Source organism: Manacus candei, unplaced genomic scaffold (genome assembly GCF_025592945.1).
Source record: "Manacus candei isolate 608988 ecotype Guabito, Panama unplaced genomic scaffold, ASM2559294v1 h1tg000046l, whole genome shotgun sequence".
NCBI lineage: Eukaryota > Metazoa > Chordata > Aves > Passeriformes > Pipridae > Manacus > Manacus candei.
The window spans coordinates 4,624,492-4,640,059 of record NW_026138094.1 but is presented as its reverse complement, the minus strand read 5'-3'; the positions used below and the strand labels follow the sequence as shown (position 1 = coordinate 4,640,059).

Sequence of the window (15,568 nt, the reverse complement as noted above, 5' to 3'; positions counted from 1 at the left end):
TGTTAACATTCATTACATGGGTGCTTTTGAAAACTGTCAAATGTGAAAGAAAATAGAAAAAAAAAAAAGGCAGCAGAAATCTTTAGGTGTAGAGGCTGAGTCTTGTGAAAGTGAGAAGGACCATTTTGGTTAGTAGAAGGACCATAAAGGTTAGTAGTTGGCGAAACACCCAGGAGACACCCAAAGCTTCACAGTCAACATCTGAAACTGCGTGAGAGCACAGAAAGGAACCAGCATGTATGTGTGTCTCTGGATCAGCTCCGTGATCTATCAGATTTGGCACTATCAGTTACATGACTCCTCATATTTCCAGCAAGTAGGAGTTTGCACAGTGGAAAAGAGCTTTCTTTTTCAATCCAAAACCATTCATCAGTCTGCTTCAGAGGTCAAACCCTCAAACAGTTTGGTAATTCTACTGTCATCATCTTCATGTGATTCCAGCACAACCTGGTTATGACTTCCACTTGAAAGTATGTCCAGGGCTGCAACGAACTGCTCTGAACTGTTTTGTTAAACAAACTCCCATATCTCTAGACTTTGCTTAACAATTGCAAAATGGTTACCCAGTTAATGTTTATCCTATTGTTACTAAAATTCACAATTCAGTGTGCCTCGCTGCAGAGAGCAGCATATACGTCAGTAGTAATTACGAGCTGTGCCTTGAGTCAAAACCTCCCAAGCTAAATTAAAAGCAACTGTGTCTTTAGCTAAATGACTAAAGGACACATTTTTAAAGGCAGCCAGACCCTGAAAGATGCAGTTACATTTAGTTCCTATCACCTCTCCTTTTTGATGGCAATTTCGTTCCTAATGTACTCTGGGATCTTTGAGTTCCTAGGGATATCTACCCACCTTAAAAAATATTTTCCTTTCTTATGAAGTCCTGCTTGAAATCTTCCAGCTGATGACTGTTTCAGTCTAGCATTTTCTGTGGATAACAGATGCAGAATGGCACAAACCACGTCCTGTCTGGAGACTGCATCACTTAATGGACAGCAAAAACCCCAGCAGTGAGCAAGAGGAAAAACAGTTTCAGAGCTGTTCCACCAGCTGTAGTTTTTACTAGGTTTTGAGAATTTTTTTAGCCCTGAGTTAGGCACTAGATTTGTGTGAAGTTGTCTGTGAGAAAATGTAAGTCCAGGACATGATACAAAGGGGGAAAACTGATTTTAATCTGTCTGCCCTGGCTCTGGAGTGTGATGGTCCATATGCAGGAGCTGCAGCTGGTCTGCTTCCTTTACACTCCTCAAGAGCTGTGCTGCCCTTTGGACCCCACAGGGCCTCACAGCCACCTCTGTTGTGTTCCAGACCACGTGTGGAGCCTGCAAGATGTTGAGAGGTGCCAGCTGGGGATGTTAAGAAACTTTTTGCACTGGGCAGGTCTCCATCGGCATCAAAAGGCAGCAGCAATGCTCTTGAGAGGACTGCTAGGGGATGAAACACACTGGATTTCCAGTGTGGCTTCAGTATTCAACTGGCTGGAAGTCCTTGTCACAAGGACTTGTTTTCACAAGGACTTGTTTCCTAGAGTAGAAAGAGCAACTTTGGTCCAGTTCAGAGTAAGCTGGCTGCTGACAGGCTGGCTGGGAGAGGTGATTCAGCGTGGCCAGCCACTGCCTGGGAAGCCTTACCCGACCACACGGTTCCTGTGCTGAACAACTGGAAAAAATGACTTGCTTAATGGGATGCAGGCTCACGAGCTGAATCAGCCTCGGCAGGGTTTTTGTTGTTTCAACTGTTTCTTGTATGAAAACCCTGCTCCATGGCCATCTGTGGAGGCTGGCAGTGCCCCAGTGGTGTCAAACCAGTGCTGATGATTGGTGTTAACTGGGGAGGGCAACCCCTGCCCCAGGGCAGTGAGGGGAGGTGGAGAGGGGCAGGTTAAACCTCGCCCGTTTGTTCTGGGGCTGCTCAGCCCAGGCAAGGGAAGGGGCATAGCCCAGCCAACAGTGCATCTCCTCTGCCCTCACAGCAAAGCACTAACTGTGCACTTTTGTGGAAAGCAGAGAGACAGCAAGAGAGTGGCAGCTGTGTCAACCCACGCTGTGTGCTTGGTCTATTAGGGTTTTGTCTGTCAAATGCATGCAGGCTCTGCTGCCTCCAATCATTGTGTGCAGCCACAATCATTGCTGCTCTTTGTCTGGTGCAGGCAACTCTGCTGGGGCTGGGCTTGCTGGGGCGCTTTCAGGACACTGTGAAAAGGGAAATGCTTTTCAAACCTCCTCTTTGCCTGCCATGTAGAAACAGACAGAGATAAATGGAGATATAGTCAGAGAGTGTCCCTTGCACTTGCCTGCCTGAGTTCCCAACTGCCTTTGCCTTGCCTAGATGCAGTGAAACTGTACTTTCATGTTACAGAGCAGGGAACTGTGCAAAGGCACTGTCACATGGGCTCAGACAAACATCAGTGCAGCCAGTAAGACCCTGCCAAGTGATTCTCTGACCATGTTCAGCAGAGGTGCAGCTACAGCTGAAATTCTGGGTCTGGGTTTTGCATGCACTGGTTGAGGAAAGTGATGGGTCACACGAGAGAAGAGCTGCATAAATAATAGTGACAAACTCCTGCAAAAGTAATTGCAGCACTACTCCTCCCACACCATATTCTGCATGGAACAACTGAAATAAGGGTTGTCCAACCTAAAAAGGACAAAGGATTAAAGAGGAAGAGAACAGGATTCAAGTGTGAAGTTGGGGCCATACAACAGGACCTGCTCCCCAGGTTCATGGGAGATCACACATGAAGAAATGGGCCAAAACTGCAGTGAGAAGGGTTGGCTTGAGGAAGGAGGAGCCTAGGTCTGGACTCCTGCCTTTCTGCTCCAGGGAATCCAGTCTTCACAGTATGTGCAAAGCACTGTCTTCCTCTACCTGAGAAATGGGGATAAGGATTCTTCCCTCCTTGCACGTGGGGACCCTATGGGAAAGGGCACTATGTGACTGTCAGCTATGAAACCTGCAGGAGCAGCTCTGCAGTAGAAGAAATAAAGGCTGGTTGCTTTTGTCCCAGCGTTCCACCTGTTTCTGAACTATATGAGTGCCGTAGAGGTAGCAGGGAGCTCAGCCAAGCATTGCACTTGAGCAGCAGCTTGTGTTTATGGTGTAAGGCTGTAGCTGGTGAGGGGGGGGGGTGTGTGTGCCTGTCTCTCCCGGAGTTGATGGCACTCTCAGCACACAGCAGATGCTCCCTGCATGTACAACCACACAAGCTGGTGGCTGCATCCTGGAGAGCAAACAGAGAGCAGCCGGTGTTTTGTCTTGTGACTCTGTCAGCGTGGCTGCTGGCATTTCAGGTCTGTTTTAAAGTGTGGCAGAGGGTTGGTGCTGTGTACAAGAAGAGTTTGATTTTTCTGTCAGCAGGCTCCTGCACTGAGCTCCTCGGGGCCATGAGGATTTATGCAGCACGTTGTTGTCTCTTGTGTGAGTCTTGTGAATTGTAGAAACGAGGCCCAAAGCAGGGATATGTGGCTTGCCTTTCATCTCTCAGAACTTCCTCAGCCACATGCACAGACAGCTTTATCAGCTCTTGAGACTCCATCGTGAGTCTCAAGATGCCTGATAACTTGGCAAAGAGACAGCTCCTTGATGCACAGTGTTTCAGGGAAAACTAAGTCTTTTTTTTACAGGGAAATGAGGAAGGAGGGATGTTTCTTGCTCATGTGCTTGCAGAAAGAGCCCTTCATTAGGCTTGTCTGGCAAGCTGAAGAAGAAGATTTACATGACTCATAGGATGGCTACAGGGTAGAGAAGTGTGATGGGAGAGGGATGGTGCTGGGAGAGGTTGTGAGGGACAGAACTGCCACTCTGGGTTCCCTTGTAATCACCACTGTCTTGGACAACTAGCAGCATGCTTGCAGCAAGGTTTTTCTGTGTGTGGCTCAGCACAGTCCCCATGAGGTGAGATGCTGCTTGCTGACATGTTTGCTCTCTTTGTCTTTACCTGAGTGCTTGGGTTGGCTCCAGCTCCCAGCAAAGCCCCTAAAGTCTTTTCAAGGCAACTGGATTGTGTGCTTCTACCATTCCCTTCATGAAAAGATCTGAGTACCTTGGGTCTGAAGGAGAACTGAGGTTTAATCACTACACCAGTGCTCCCAGTTTATACTTCTGCAGCCCTCTTATAAATAGCAGGAAATATGGTCTTTTCAAAATGCTTTTCTAAACCCCTGATTACTCACCCTGCAGTGCAGCATCTTCTAAAGTTAAGGCCATCTACAATTTCTAGCCTTGACAGCCTTGACCATGACCTGGCTGGAGTCAGACCTCTCTAAGCACTGCAGGGCATCCTAGAAGGATGCTTCAGCTCAGATCTCCTCCTGCCTGGATTTGATGGCAGAAGAGATGAAAGCTCTCCATGCAGATTGCTCATTGAAATGCAAACCTCATCTCAGTAAAGCTTCTGTCTGCCAGCATCCCCTTATCAGCAACCCCTGATAATCCATGATAATAGAGAATTTTATCTCCGTTCTTAAACATCATCAGGCATGATTATTAACGTCTTCCTATTGCACAATAAACAACACAGACCCCTCAGCTTTCCTGAAAGTGGGAGACATGCAAGTTACATCTGCACTGTGGGTGAGCTGTGCATTTACTGCTTCTGCAATCAGCCAACAAACCCCTCCAGATTTCCTAGGCCAGACTGTTGCAGCTGGCAGCTTATCTCCTTACTCAACAGCAGAGTAGCCTCTCAGGGTGAAAAGCCAGGCCTGTTGAAATCAGTGGCAAAGTCCTCCTTGCTTTACTTGGGTCAGGATTTCTCACTTGATCTCTTTACTTCTGAGTGGGCAGAGGAAAAGGCCCTTTCTTTTCTGAATGCCTTTTTTGAGAGCAGTCTGTGAAGATGTTCTGCTTTTGCCTGTGCAGAAGGTGAGCAAGGTGTTGGAGGTCCTGCAGTCCTGTCCTGCCCTGACTGTGCTGTGCTGGGAAGGCAGGAGCAGGAGGATGGGATCTGTCTGTGCTCCAAAGCATGGCACATAGCATGTCAACCTGAACATCATTCCTGTCAGGACTGAAACACATATCAGCAGCATACCCTGAAGATTTCTGGTTAGGGTATAGGCCAGGAATTTCTTTTTTTGGATCCTCTGGTGACTTGTGTGACCCCTTTATCTGATTAGACAAACAGATTTTTTAGTGCTGCTAGAATCAAATTCGTAGCTCTCTTTGCCAACCATGACCTTCACCAGGGGCAGCCTCCACCTGCCCACAGGTAAAGTGCCACTCTTGTGTGTTATGAAAGTACCACCTTGTGCCACCTTCCTTGTGCCACTGCTGCAGCAGTGACACAGCTGAGAGCTCAGAGCTATGTCAGAGTCTATGAGAAATCCAGTGACTGCAACCCATCCACATACGTTTATGGTCAATTTTGAATCTGACAGAGCCCTGGAACTGGCAGTTCAAAGGTGATTTCTGACCCCGCACAGCTCTAATACCCCCCTGTGCTGGATCTAACTGGGAGTAGAAACTTACATAACTCTCAACTGTGTTGCTTGTAATGACGCACAAACGGCATGTGCACTGCAAGGGGCCATGGCAAGGATCCTGCTGCTTTCCAGAGAATACTCTGAGCTGCCAACTGGCTGCTTCTGGCTTCAGTGAACAGAGCAAAGTCACGGCAGCCAACTGCCCCAGAGGCCAATGACCCTGCACCTTGTCTCTCAAGCACTGCAGCAGAACTGGCTTTTCTGTCACAGCTCCTGAAACCTGCCCTGGTTTGCCGTCTAAAGAGCAATTACACAAACCTTTATCTCATCTCCTATATTTTGCCAAAGACCTCAACTGCTCCTCAGGAACAGGGGGTTGTTGCTATTTTTCTCTCCTTTTTATCTCCTAGACACTCGGATGAGTCTGGCCCCTTGTTCTTGGGACATCACCTTGATCACAGAGCACCTTCCAGATAAATCTCATTGTGTTGTTTTAAGGCATTTTTCTTTCTTTCTCTTGTGGTAAACGTTGGTAGAGCTCTGCTAAAACACTGCCTGAACCTCTAGCCTAGTATGAGTCTTTGCTTTCTGAGAAATCCTACTAAGATGTCTTTTCTTGTGCTCCAGAGTGCCCATAACAGAATCTCAAGTAAGATGCAGGCAGGAGGAATTTAGCTGTGAGTAACTGTGCTTGCAGTGATGCAGAGCTGGCTGTTTCTGACCTGACTGCTGCCCAGTGCCTGCACGTCTGTGCTGCACCTCTGTAGGGCTGACGTGGACTTGAGTCACTGTTAAAGTCTGCTTCAGGCACAGCCTTTGTCAAACTTGATCAAACAAAGATAAATAGATGCGGAGGGCAGAGACTGGCTTCTCTGCAGCATAGGTACTGCCAAACTGTAGACTGGGACTGCAGAGGGAGAATCCAGCAGCTCTGCTTACCAGTGCCACAGAATGGGGCACTGCTGCTTCACCTTTTCTATTTTTCACTTTTATACCATTGAAATAAGCAATGTCCCCATGGAGATGACTCATTTTGCAAAGGTGGCAGGAGGGCTTTCCTCTCGACGCTGTGAGGGCCTGGTCTGTTCACCTTTACAGGGGTGCTGCTTACAGGGGCTGGACAGGGATCCCCAGAATCTCACCAGAAAAGCCTGGGGCTTTTTGTGCCTCCTCTTGGGAATGGCCTGGGAGCTGTGCTGGCTGCTGGTAGCAGGCTCCCGGTGCAGGTGGGACATTGGCTCTGAGTCAGAAGGAAATAGAGTGAATTATAAGTAAAATGGTCCCTAGCTCTTCCACAACACAGCCTATTCAGCACTTGAAACAGCAAGGTCTGGTCTCTTGTCTTCAACCTCCCTACACAGGACAGGTAACATGCTCTACTCCTGCTCCTGGCAGCAGGCACAGATCATCCCCAGCCAGGCAGGGCAGGGATGGGTGCCCCTGGAAGCTGCTTCAGGCTTGTCTCAACCTCAAGGGATTGATCAGCCTCCTTGGGCTCTCTTTGGAGGCAACATAACAGCATGCAGAGAGCAGTCCTCACCTTGGGTCACTGTTTGGGTCTGAGCCTGGTGCCATGGCAGACTTTGCTGTCAGGAAGGTGATACCTGAGATCCCAAGGTACCTGGGGGAAAAAGACCTGCAAACAAGCTCAGCTGAAGACCTCATTTTGATACCTTTTTTTTCCTTAGCAAAACTAATATTGGAAGTTCTGGGATATACCACCTGTGGCTTGATGCAGTTCACACAAACTCACCTGGTCTGTGGATGCAAGAGAAGTTTCTCCCTGTTCCCAGCAGTGCTTGCACACCCCACCTCCCTGGGATTCACAGCAATATGTGCTCAGGAGGTAAGAAATCCAAGTAACCACTGGGTTGTAGGAAAATCTTTGAGGTATTTAATTTTTGTGGGAAAAACAAAGAAGTGCACTTTCCCATCCTCTCACCTTTCACAGTGGCCTGTATTCAGCTGGTGCCTGCCTGAAAGAGCAGGGCTGGACAGGGCTTGAGAGAGATCATTCCTGCTGCTCCTCACTCAGCTGGAGGCACTGGTGTTGAGCAACCCAGGGCACACCTTCACCCCAACACCCTCCCTGGGCACGAGTCAGCACCTGGCCATGGCAGAGCCCTGCCACCACCTGTGGTGCCACCAGTGATGTGGTGTCACCATCCCCATGGTGCCCCCAGCCCCGTGGCCCTGTAAGACATCTCTCAGCAGAAGCAGCAGAGCTGGGGATCTAAATCCCAGCTCTGCCTGGCTGACAGAGCTGGGGATGCAAATCCAGCAGCTGCTCCAGCACTAAGGCTGGATACAGTGCCAGGCGCCTGCTGGAGTGGTGCTGGGCATGGTGATAGCACTAAGCAGGACCTCCCTTTGCAGAGAAATGTGTGTATTCCTGTGTGTCTCTGTGAGCACTTGCATGCCCAAGACACCAAACTGGTTCATTTAGATTTGGATTACCATCTATTTTCATGCATTTAAACATTGCCAGTTGTGTTAATAATGATGGCTGCAGCACATCAGCGACTTCTGTTCTCTCCCTGACTTGTTATTTTTCCCACTGGTTATTCTGTCTATTTTGTGAGAGTGCTACAGGGTTGTTTCTTTCACACAGTCTCAGGTAAGAAATTGTAGTGTAGCCTATATATTTTAAGCATTACTTAATTTGGACTGGCAAGATCCTGGGTTTGTTAGAGCAGAGAGAGACCCCATGGATGGGATCAGTTAGCTACAGAGGCTGAGGCAGACTGAAAAAACCCCCAGTGTATTGTCATCTTTGGGAGATTTAAAAAACATATGCCTCCTCTCCACTATTCCAGACTATTGAGCTTTATCAGTTTTACTGCAAAATACAAATGCTTTTTGTGTAATGACAGCTCTTTAATTAGAACTTGGAAGCAATAGCATCTGCTGATTATAGCATGGTCCAGCATGTTCATATTCCTCAGTTTTATTTCCAGCTCTGCAATTAAATTGTTGCATGCCTCAAGGCAAGTGACTTCACCCCTCAGTGTCTGTACTTCCACAGATGGAATTAAAACCTTCACTGGAGTTCCCTGGACAGAACTTGCTCAAATGGCACAGTCTTGGGTTACTTTTCCACCCTGTGCATGTTTGGGAACCCATGTGGGTCCAGCGGATGAGGATTTGGGATTTACCATGTCCAGGCATAGTCTGTGAGACATTCCAGGTTTGAACAATGGAAGTTTTATAGGCTTGAGTTATAACTGGCTGGGCAAGAAAAAACAGCTTCTCAGTAATGAGTCCTCACTTGCATGGAATGCCATTTTGTGTCTGATCTCTCCTCACCAAAGTGAGATATTAAAATCTGTCAATGCCGAGTGCATTTCTAGAGGGATGAAAAAGGGGAAAAACCCTTTCAGTCTGAAGTGATCCTCAGTTCTTTATGGAAAAGGTTTTGTTTCCCAAAAGGGATATTATATGCTAGTGATTATGGAAAAAATTAAGCAATGCAGTTCAGAGACAGCACAGCTAATTCTGCTTTCTGCAATCTTTCCCCTCACATTGGTGGGGACACTGGTGGAGATGGAGGAAGATGACAGTGGTTGGTGTGATGCACCTCTTTAAACCCTTAATTTTGTGATTGCCAGTTTGAACAACAGGAATAGAATATCTACCCTTGCAGCTAAAGGTAGCAAGGTGCTGTTCAGTCTGAAAGTCAATGCAGTCCCTTCATTGGAGATTTTAAATGCAGGCAATGGAAGACTTTTTAAAGTAGCCCCAGTCACTAGAAAAAACTGGTGGAAAAAGTCATAAGGGATGTACACAAGGAAAGGAGGTTGAGTCACACAGAGCAGTGGCAGAAAGGACAGTAAATTAGTGTTATGTGCGCTTACAGGCAAGCAGTGGGGTAAAGCACAACAAGCAAGTTGCAACTTTTTTTCTAGTCTTACTTAAAAATGTTCCCAGAATCTATGAGTACAGCATCACAGAGTGCCTGATATTTTGTAATTCCACAAACACTGACCTTAACAGACACCAGAAATCTCACTGGGAGTTTCATCCATTTGCAGTGGAAACATGAGGTCTTTAACAGTAAGAATGTTTCAATAACTTTCTGGGATTTTTTTCCACTTTGGCACAGCTGTTCTCTGACAGATTGCAAAAGAGGGGAATTCAGTAGTAACAGCTTGATCCTGCAGGGTGCTTAAGTCTTTCTGTCCTGAACTGCATGCCCTCAGCCCCTACCCAGAGCAGCTCAGCGTTGCACAGGATTACTCAGCTTTTTGCAGCCTGGAGCCTTTCTTACCCACTTGGCCTTGCCACCAACATTTCTATTTCTACTTCTATTTCTATTCCTGCTTCTATTTCTATTCCTGTGGAAATGAGCTGAAACCAGTGCCATTCTCTGAAGAGACTCATTAGCCTTTCTGTCTAGGAAAGGGCTTGGTGTTGTCGTAGAAAAGCTGTGGAGCAATGATATGTCTTGAAAATTTATGCCTTAATTTCTCCCTCTTTGAAAAGCAGCACCTTGATGTCAGATTTAGTAACTATGTCAGCATAACTGAATTGTTTATTATGTTGTATTAAGGTTATGTAGAGGAAATGTCAAGGGAAATGGCTTCCTCTACCTGTTTCTAAACTAAGTATAATAACACCAAATGGGTGTTTATTCTGATAGAATTTAACAGTTAGAGAAGGGGTGGGGGTTTTGCTAATTAAACAGAAAAAATATGGTATCTTTGTTATGGCTGGCATGATCAACATTAATTAAACCTCTTATTCAGACATAAAATATTCACTATTGCATAAACAGTGCCTGCACTTTCCCCATACAACACTAATAGAGTCAGTGGTAAAAGTTCTTGTCAGCATCAGGAGGCCAAAGGGGTTTCATGCTGTTCTGGCCCTTCCTGGTATTTGCTGCCTCACAGATCAGTGTATTGCAGAATCCTCTGTTCAAAAGAAGGCAGAAAACATGTTTTCCCTCTCCTTGCCCTGGCCTTTCCTCATCAGAACAAGAGAGAAAAGCAGGAGGCTGAAGCAAAACAAACATGACCAGGGCAGGATGGGACCAACTCAGGTGCAGTGAACTGCTCACTCATTTTATTACAGCTGCAATAGTCTATGTAAGAGAAAGCCACCTCCACTGCCCAGCAAGCCCCCCAGGCTGCTGCCACTGCACTGGAAGGGCTTTGTCCTGTGCAAGGGGGTGCTTTCCCCAGAAACAGACCCAAACTGCTGCACTGTGTTGTGGCTTTGTTCTTTAGCTGGTTCAGCACCCAGAAATCCCACCTCTTTGCAGCACAGTGTGTCGATCATGGCTTTGGCACTGATGTCAGATTCCCTGCTGTCAGAGCAGCAAACCAACCTCTGCCCTGTCTAGTTCTGGCAATCCCATATCTTGTGCTATAAAGGCCCCTGAACAGCGTGTACTGCAGGAGACTGGACGGCCACACCAGCATGGGTGACCCAGCTGTGGTGGTGGGGTGGTGGTGCTGGCTCCCTCAGCAAAGACACATGAACTGCAGTTGTTTGTGTTTCCAGTGCACAATCAGGCAGGACATCCCCAGTCACCTACAGGGAGTTTCAACTGATCAGGATGCAACTTTTCGACCACTGGAATGGTAATTTTTTTAATTGCCCCAACTTGATTGCATGCAACCATCTGCCCTTCAAGGAGAAAATGCAAGGAAGGGATGTTTTAACACTGAGGTCAGCCTCTTCCAATTGCTCCTCCAGGCCTGCTTTGCAAACTTCCCATTTGACCACTGCCAAGACTCAGACCAGTATTGATCCAAATGGAGGCTGCTTTTGCTGCCATTCATTTATCTCTTGGTCATTAACTACAGAAATTAATGTGGACTTTCAGTTCATACGTGTATAAAAAGCAGATATGCAGCACCATGTTGCATTACAGACCCCTGCAGTATATATGTAACCAAGGGGGTCAGGTTCTACAGCACCGTCCTTCCTGATTTTTAAAGCATAAAGCCATGTGGAAGCAACTTCAAATCTCAGCCTTCCTTTGGTTCGTTTGGGGTTGGTTTGTTGGTTTAGTTTTTTTCTTAGTAAAAAGCTTTTCAGAAATGATCCACAAAGCCTGGCCTTGAGGCTGTTGGTCTGATGGGAATCGATGTTGCACCGATGGAGATTGTGTGGGGCTGGGAGCAGCTGGCCCTGGCTCGGGTGCTCCCAAGGACCTGCCGTCCCCTCTGCAAGTCTTCCTGCTCCCCTAGCACTCATTTCCTGCCCCTGAGGAGCAGAGCTTGTCCCTTCCCTCCTCCCAGCAGCAGTGTGATGTTGTGTGTTTATTTTGAAAAGCTGTCTGCAAAACTCTTCAGGGTTGCTCTCTATTGTAAGGGGAAAAATTAAAGTCAAGTGAAGTCTCCTCTCTAAAAAAACACCAAAGCAAGTGCCTTTGCTTTGTGTAGCAGGGTGCACTGGCTTCTGCATCTGCAAAGGATAATGGTTACAGATTTCTCCAGCATGAAATGACTTATAGGTTAAATTTGTCCCACAGGTCTTTAAGGCCAGGCCCACATTAGAAGCTTATGATAATGAAATGCTGGTTAAAGAAAAAAAAGTTATGCCATTTCTGTATTATTAAAATGCCATTGTAGGTATATATAATTAAATCAATGTAATCTTCTTCCTGTTTAGGTTATTTAACTTACTGAACTGGGAGATGCTCTGCCAGCAGAACTACTCTAGTAGGAAAATTTGTCTTTTTTACTGTATTGAGAAAATCTGGTGTTAGAGACAGGGCTGTTATGTCAAAGCTTTTTTGTGGTCTAGATTGTGTTTTCAGAGCAGAGATTTAAGAGTATTTTGAATAGCAGATAGTTGCCAGACTGCATTTAGCTGCCTGACTCCTGGGGACCAAATCTGCTGCCTGTCAGTGTCACTTCAGACAAGGTGACCGTCTGTTCGTACCACCCAGCAGCATCAGTCTTGCCAAATTAAAAATGAAATCTGTTAGACAGAGGACAGGCACTCCTTCCTAAAGAAATATCAGCATCAAAATCATGGGAGAAAAAAAAAATATTTATTTCATTTGCATGTACAGCTTAAGTGAATCACATAGCTGAGGTATCAAAGCAACTTTTGAGTGGAGAATCTGAGTACTCTTTTGATTCTGATTCAGCAAACTGCTTAAGCATATGCTTATCTCTGCTATAGATCTGCCTGGTTAAAAAATAAAAGAGAGAGCTGTAGTGTAGTAGCCAAATCTCCAATGCTGATTAAAGGCTTTTCTTTCCTCTGTGGTTTTCTTTTGTCTGTGGCTTATGAAGGAAAAAAAAAAAAAAAAAAAGAAAAATAAAGCGAAGAGCAGCTTCTGGCTGACCTGGTAGCTCTAAGAAGTGGCTGAAAGGTGCAGAATGGCCTGTTATCCAGGGTGAAGAACAACATATCCAGCTCATAGAGGGGAAGAGTTGTTCCCACATTCTCCAAGGCTTGCAGTGGTGTTTGTCAAGCTGCAGTTCCAGGGCTCAAGGAGCCAGGGAAGCTATTCTTGACATCAGGTATCCCATCCAAGCACTGGTGTGTCCTACGTTCTTAGCATTGCTGAGTTTATAACAGATATGGAGAATAGGCTGCTAAAAAGAGTAAGTGAAGTAGGCTCCCAGCTTGGATTACAATAGAGAGGGAAGGCACAAAGTCATGGCTGGAGCATGAGCAGACTGCAGAGTGGTCATGAATCAGGAGGAGCAGAAGCTCGAAAATCACTCATGCAAGTGTTGGAAAAGTTTACAGTCCTTACTCCCAGTGGGCAGCAAAACAGATGTGGTAATTAAGGCAAAGAACTTCATCATCACATACAGGGACTGATGTTCAGAAATGCTGACAGCTCAGAGGAACAGCTTTGGTGGTTCAAGCAATAGATGTGCAGAGCTGCTGGGTGCACTGGGTATGGGCTGCTGCTCTGGCAAGCAGGGCTGGGCTCCCGGCTTTCCTGCTCTCCCTCTGCCTTAGGCCCTCCCTCCCTTCCCTGAATTCCCAGCCCTGAGGAGAATCAGTACTGGTCTCAGGACTCAGTGTGATATCTGAAGTCATGAAATAGCTCTGTCTGTAATGGGATAAATGAAGATCCAACTATTAATACCACAGAATGTTGGGAAAGCCTGTCTGATTTGAGATCCAAATGAGCATCGTGTTTCTATGTGTCATTGTTTTTGTCCACCCCTAATGCCACCCCCTCTCCAAATGCACAAATGGAGCATCTAGAAGAAGCAAGCTCTGTGACTTCTCAGGCTAAGGACAGACACTGCTCCATTTGTCCTCCTCTAGTGTGCTTTGCATGTAGGAGCTGGAAGTCATTAACTGGCATGTTTCCACCTACTTTGCACTCTGATCTAAGCTTACTATGGCAGAGTTTCCTCTTTGGATCTGTACAGTGCTGGGTTTGCTGCTGCTCTGATAAAAGAATAGCTGTTTGGTGGCTTAAACACTACCCTTTTGCTTCCACTATGCCCTTGTGGCCTGCTCAGAAGATATGGGCTTAATAGTGCAGGGTCATGGGTACTTACAGTCCCACCTGCATGGTGGGAAGGAAGTGTGTGCCTGTTTAAATGGGAAGCTGTCTGGGATACAGGAAATCTGCTCTGGAGCAGGCAGTGCTGGGAGGCCCTGGCAGTATATATGAGCCATATGTAACCTGGAGCATTATTAAGTATGTTTCTTGTCCCATGGGACAAAGCGAGGAAATGAGCCCCATTCATCTTTGCAATCAGTGAGATTTTGTCTGAGCCAGTGGGGTGGAACTCAAAATGTTGACTAACCTTCTGGCAAAAGAAAGGATTGAAATAAAAAAGGGTAATACTGCACCAACCTTGACTGTAGTGAACTCAGCAGATGGGGACAAAAGGTTTAAAAAGTAAGAAATCAAAAACAAATCTGTGGCTAGGTGGTCCTGGAGAGATTTAATTGAGGGATATCTAAACTGTTTATCTGTTCCCAGGGGTAAGGAGAGTCATGAATAAACCTGTGTGTGCTTTGATGGACAGTTAGTGGCTCATTCAGTTCTGTCCCTTATCTCACCATGAGAAATGGTTATTGTACAAAGCCATATCCAGCCTGGGTGTATAAATGTATTAAACAGTTTTCATGCGAACTTGATATGCTGATCTAAAGTACTCTGTAAGTATACAGGTACATACCACCAGTGAGAGCAACTGGTTCAAAAAGGAAAAAATATGGCATCCTTCAGGCTGTTGTTATAATCACTGAGGGCAGCTGCAGTTTCCCTGAGAATAGCTGCTATTTCATTTTACTGCAAGAACATTTGTATAAAGGATTTTATGGCACTTTAAGCTGCCTGATCCTCACTCACAATATAACCTCTGTTGAATTTTCTGCCTTCCCTTTTTCCCTTTCCTCTTCCCTCTGTTCTCCCTCCCTGTAATACTTCTGTTTGTTCCACAGTTTCAGCTTCTGACAGAGGTTTTGCTACCTTCACCAGCACTGGACACTGTTCATTTACAGGGTCAAGACTGAGCCAGCTACAGTGAGGACATGGCAGGAATATTTCCATGTTTGGGGTGGTGTATCTTTTGTAGATGTTATGCTTCTAGTCTCTGAATATACACATCCAAACCTCTTGGGTCAGGTCCATAGGCAGCAGAGTGAATCACTCCTTATGGATTTACCTCTCATGGTTGGGCAAGTACAGCAGGCATTGACACCATCTCTTATGAACAAACATCTATCTTCAGAGAGCTCTCCCTCTGCACTGCTGTCATGAGACCCCACCTGGAGTGTTGCACCCATCTCTGGGACCCCCAGCATAAGAAGGACATGGACCAGTTGGAGCAAGCTCAGAGGAGGCCACAAAGATGTTCACAGGACTGGAGCACCTCTCCTATGAAGACAGGCTGAAAGAGCTGGGGTTGTTCAGGCTGGAGAAGAGAAGGTTTCTCCAGGAAGAGCTCACAGCACCTTCCAGTACGTAAAGGGGACTACAAGAAAGCTGGAGAAGGACTTTTGACAAGGACATGTAGTGGGACAAGGGGGAATAGCTTTAAACTGAAAGAGGGTAGATTTAGATTAGATATGGGGAATAAATTCTTCACTCTGAGGATGGTGAGGCACTGGCACAGGTTGCCCAGGGAAGTTGTGGGTGCCCCATCCCTGGAAGTGTTCAAGGTCAGCTTGGTTGGGGCCTTGAGCAACCTGATCTCATGGAAGTT

General features: G+C 46.4%; 1 long non-coding RNA gene across 1 annotated transcript in view; it reads left to right on the top strand.

Annotated features, from left to right (window-relative positions):
* Nucleotides 1-15,206, top strand: part of LOC127475321 (uncharacterized) — a 30,916-nt gene extending 15,710 nt beyond the window's left edge. The window contains exons 2-3 of the long non-coding RNA XR_007906170.1: nt 7,109-7,266; nt 15,095-15,206. This is a non-coding gene — a long non-coding RNA (uncharacterized LOC127475321). The remainder of the gene's footprint in view (nt 1-7,108; nt 7,267-15,094) is intronic.
* The last annotated feature ends 362 nt before the right edge of the window (nt 15,207-15,568 follow it).